The sequence below is a fragment of the Pteropus vampyrus genome, unplaced genomic scaffold (assembly GCF_000151845.1).
Source record: "Pteropus vampyrus isolate Shadow unplaced genomic scaffold, Pvam_2.0 Scaffold12, whole genome shotgun sequence".
NCBI lineage: Eukaryota > Metazoa > Chordata > Mammalia > Chiroptera > Pteropodidae > Pteropus > Pteropus vampyrus.
In genome coordinates, this window is record NW_011888793.1 from 6085098 (window position 1) to 6090593 (window position 5496).

At 42.0% G+C, this 5496-nt stretch overlaps 1 protein-coding gene across 1 annotated transcript in view; it reads left to right on the top strand.

Annotated features, from left to right (window-relative positions):
* The window catches only part of NMD3 (NMD3 ribosome export adaptor), a 27934-nt gene that overhangs the window by 2109 nt on the left and 20329 nt on the right, over positions 1–5496 (top strand). The gene's annotated exons all lie outside the window — the stretch shown is intronic.

Genomic DNA, 5496 nt, shown 5'->3' on the forward strand with positions numbered 1-5496 from the left:
GATCTTGATTTCACAAAATAAACACTCATCTTTTGTTTATAATTTCTTTATATTGCAATGTAATTTCTTTATATTGTAAATTAGTAGTGAAGCAAGATTGCAAGTGTTATGTTTCAATTTCTATACATTGGATGTATCACATGCAAATCATTCTCTACTATTAACACCATGGCTGTTAAGGAGATTTACCTGTGAATAACAAACCTACATCCATAAGAGCTGTTTGCAGCTTACTAAACACTTCTTTTTGCATTTTACTAACTCTTCCATGCACCTTATCTCAAACGACTCTCACAACTTTATGAGGTATCACAGTTTTAGAAAGAAGGAAACTGAGGCTCAGAGAGGTAGAGGAACTCCTTAGGGCTGCAGGGTCTATTAAATTGCAAATCTTGGACATGAAGCAAGGCCTTTAGAGCTCAGGGAATGTATTAATTCTAGTAGATATACTGCTTTTATGTGGTGCATGCTGTGAGCTGCTACCCAGATCCCACTGTAGGAGTGAAGGATTTATTCCTCATTCCTGCTGCTGGCAGGAAGCTCTCAGTTTCACCTACTTCTAGAACTGCTTTTGCTGAAGAGAGAGACCTCACCCAAGGTTACACCTCTTTCCTGGAGCACTGGCATCCAAAGACTCATTGACAAACAAAGGCCCAGTCCTCTGAGGAAAACTCTGAATGGTCATCTTGGCCTCAGAGCTCCCAGTATGGTGGGTGGAGACCTCATCGGACTGCACAGCAGCATGACTTCTCCCTCTATCCACTGTGGTTCCTTTTCATCTCTTTCACAGTTGTTGATCCTAAGCATGCTCCCTAATAAACCTCTCCTGCGCTAATCTTCAATCAATGACATCTGGATATCCCAAATGTACCATCACATTATTGAAGATATGTAAAATTAATAAAACTACTTCTTTTAAATCACTATCTCCAAGAAAATTATATTATAATATAAAACAAAAAAGATGAAAAATCAATATTATATTTATCTTAATTGATTGAGAGAGATTTAATGGATTCTGATCTCCAAAATTTTTTTGATGAGTTTGTGGATAATGAATCTAGAAAAACAAACCTATAACTTGCTAAAAGGTTATAAGTCATCTAGTCCTCACCTAGGAATTCCATTTTAACACCAAGGTCAAACATACAGAATTTAAGTTTGTAAAAACACATTAAAGCTAAGATTTGAATAAGAACAGATACCTGAATGTAAGGACTATGGGACAAGAGAACCCATTTTTCCAAGGTGATATTTGAGGATTAAATAAAAAGTGCAAAATGAGTTTCTCTGTGGTGTAATTTGCCAACATTAGCCCACTCTGAGAACAACCCTGACAAGCTCATCATAGGCTTGTGGCAGAGATATTTGACACCAAGGACTTAACTCTGCCATCAGGATCTTAGCATTGGTGGGAGGGAAGTGAGAGGATAGTATAACTGCTTTCCGCCACATAGGTGTTTTATCAAAAGCCTGTGGCCTTTCCATGCTAACCAGAGAGATGTCTTTACGGCATTGTTTTGGCTTTCCCTTTGTAACTTAAAAGGAAACTTGCACAGTGTCCAGAATTCTTGATATCCTGCAAATGGAGGAGGATGTCCTCAAATTCCTTGCAGCGGAACCCACTTAGGTGGCACCAACCTTGCCTTCCAAACAGAACAACACATTTACAGAAGGAAAAGTAATGGCATTACCTCATAAATCTGAAAAGAACCTAGGAGAAACTTCAACTGGCAGTTTGTGCCACTGGTTGCCATTGAAAATGCAACTTGACGTCAGCGTCACAGCATTCAGAAACACTGGCCAGTGAGTTGTGCTGAAGTTTGCTACTGGTGCCTGGGCCACTCCTATTGCTAGCTGCTTCACTCCTGAAACCTTCGCTAACCATATCCGGTCAGCCTGTAGGGAGCCATGTCTTCTGGTGGTTACTGATCCCAGGGCTAAACATCAGCATCTCACAGAGGTGTCTTATGTTAAACTGCTGATCACTGCTCTGTGTAACAGACTCTCCACTGCACTGTGTGGACATTGCTATCCACCCAACAAGAAGGGAGCTCACTCAGTGGGTCTGATGTGGTGGATGCTGGCCTGGAAAGTGCCACATATGGGCAGCACCATCTCCTGTGAACACCCATGGGAGGTCACCCGATTTCTATTTCTACAGAGATCCTAAGAGACTGAAAAGAAAGAGCAGATCGCTGCTGAAAAGGCTATGACCATGGAGGAATTTCAAGGTGAATGGAGTGTACTAGGTCCCGAATTTACTGCTACTGAACCTAAGGTCTCGAACTGGTCTGAAAGCATGAAGGTGCCCTCTGTGCCTATTCAGCGGTTGTTCACTAAAGACTGGAGTGCTCAACCCACCACTGGAGAGCTGTCTGCAGCTCCCACCGATCAGGCCACCGAATGGGTAGAAACAACCGCTGAGTGATTTTAAGCTGTTCTTCCACAGACTCTTAAACAGAAAATGAAAATAAGGTTGATGGAAAAGTTTCTTAAAAAAATATAAGATAAGAATAGACAGTCTGAGCCTCTGAAGGGCAGGCAGCTTAATGTTGGTGGTGAGGGCATGGGTACAGAGTTAGACAAACTTAGTTCAGGTCCTGGTTCTGCCATTTTCTTGCTACAGAACTTTTTAGCAAGTTACCTAATCATTTGGTATAACAGCCTCATCTGTAAAATGTAAATTCCATAAGGGCAGAGATCATGTCTGTGTTATTCACTGTTGTAGATCCAGTGCACTTAGTGTTAAGTCATATAGGATTTTGAAGGAGTGTATTGAGGAAAAAAAAAGAGCAAACCCTGACATTCACAAACCGGCCTGTACTCACGGGTAGACCATGTTATTCTCCTGTTAGACATAAATGATTTCACAGAATACCAACCTCAGACTAAATTACTCTGAGAACATGATAAAATGAGACAAAGGAAGGCCACTGTATAATTTTGCCTAAGCATAGTTAAATACAAGGTTGCTTGTGTCACCAACAAAATACCAAACACTCCCTCTCTTTACTAATTGCAGCTTTGTTCTTCTGCTTCTCTTGCTTTACATAAGATTTACTGAGCTATCCAATCAGAAAACTGCCCCTGCTTTCTGACAGCATCCAAACTACAGCAAATCTCTGATTTCTTAGCCCCTCCCCTGAATCAATCTGCCAAATCTATGATAAGTTTTTTTCCTAACACCCTCTTACTGAGATGCTCCATGATTCCTCATGGTGTGTTTTCACTCACTTCAATGAATAACACAGTCTGTCCGACTATAGTTGTCTTCCTAGTGGTATTTGACTTAAGGGAAATGACAATGTGAATGAAAAAAAAAATGGGGAGATATACATTGTCTCTTGGGAGTTGTATCAAATGGATAATTAATTTACTAAGATATATTGAGTATCTGTTTTGTACCAGGCTCTGTGCTTGGTGCAGTGAATATTGAAAACAAGGTCCAGATTGCTCTCCAGGAGTTTGAATCTGCGGAACATGCAGAGTAGAAAATTTGTGATCCAATTTAATGTTGTTAACACTATTATAGAGGTACATACCTCCTATAAAGATGTTATAGGACCATACATAAAAAAAGAGCACTTATTTTTAGATTTACAACCTCAGGAACTGTAAGATAATAAATCTTTGTTGTTTTAGACCACAAAATTTGTGAAAATTTGTTATGGCAGCAATAGGAAACTGATATAAGACACTTGAGCTTAATCTTTAAGATCGAGTGTCCCAGGCTTAAACAAATGTAGACTACTAGTTCCTGTGCTGACCTGCTAGTTGGGCTGTATGGCTGTGTGTTTAGGAATGTGACTGGGTTTCTCAGGGTCAGATCCTGAAGGATATTCTTTCTATGCAGAGAAATTGAAATAATCCAGGTGATCAGAGATCCCTGAAGAATTAAAAGCAGGGGAGTGTGACAAAAATCAGATTTGCATTTAAGAAGAATGGATTAGAGTCTGGAAATAAGGAAAATGAATGAATAGGAGTATCCTAGGCAAGAAATGATGAGGCCTTTTTGATCAAGTTCTGTAAGATGACTTTGCTTATTCCTTGAAATTTGGGGTGAGAAGACTTAGAAAAAATATAGTTATGTTCTTCAAATATTTGAAATTCTGTTATGAGAAAGAGTAATTAGACATGGTCTGTGCTGCTCTAAGCTCAAGGTATGAAGTTATTAGGAAATATTAAGTGCACTAACAAAAAGCACATTCTAATAATTAGAATAGTCTAAAAATAACAGACTTCTCAAATGATTATGCCTTACATTTTTTTCTTTCACCTATTGAATATTCATTTTGAGCATTTAGGATGTGGCAGGCATTAGGTCATGATGTGAACAAAACAAAGGCACTATCCTCCATGGAATTTCATTTCTTTGTGTAATGTGGTACTGTTTACAGATAACTTACATAATCATTTAACCAAGAAACAAGCTCCCTATCAGGATATCTGAAAAGCGGGCATGGATGGTTTGGAGTGAACTCTGTCCCGGGAAAATCGGAAAAGAAGATAATCCAAGAGAGGAGATGAAAAGTAAGTGTAAGTCTCAGGCACCAATAGGACGAGGGAGCTCGGGGCCTTTTTTTCAGGCTCCTTCCCAGCTGTCAGGCCTTCCCGCCCCTCCGCTCGCCTGTGCCTGCCCCTTTCGCCGTCTCCTCCCGCCCCTTTACTCGCGTCTCTCGGCCCGCGGGATTTGGAGTTCTTCTCTCGCGAGATCTTCATTGTACCGGAACCGACTGTAGTAGTGGCGGAGGCGGCCACAGGGTCTGTTCTGTTGCGGTGTTTCAGCAAATCTGGGTCTTGCCCAGGGGCACTAAGTAGGTTCTGGGGGCCGAGAACCGGGCTACTGTCTCAAGGGATCCCTGAGGGGAGAGTGGGGCGGATTCCCTGGGCTTGGGCCGGCCTCTGCCCGCGTGCGCGCCGCGTGTGCGCAGCTGCCGGGTCTGGGTGGGTGGCCCGCGGGCGCAGTGACATAGTCCGGGGACTCCTGCAGCGCTGACCCCAGGCATGGCCGCTGCAGGGGTTAGGGTTGGGGTGTTCGGAGCGGCCGAGGCCCGCACTAATCCTGCCCTGGGCCCTCTGGGGTTGGTGTCCTGGGGACGCCTGAGGTCAGCTGCCGAGTTTAGTGGCCCAAAGGTCTTGCAGATGGGAAACTACGAAATTTGCTTGGTTTTCATGATTAAAGAAGTTACTTCTTCCAGAGTTACCAAATGGAATTGGTTTTTCTTATTTGCTGCTTTACGAGGCTTGGCTTCCTTATTCAGAGAGGCAGAAAGATGTTTTGTACAAATAGGCGAATAGTCAAATGACTTAAATCCCACTATTCTCTTTTTAAAACCAGGGCATACAGAACAATGGAGTACATGACAGAATCCGCTGACCGCACCCCTGGACACATGTGAGTCGCACGTCTCTTTTCCCCAATTACCTTTACATTTTAAGATGTTAAAGTGAGTCTTTGAAACTTACCGTCTAAATTTGGGAAAGCTTTTTTTT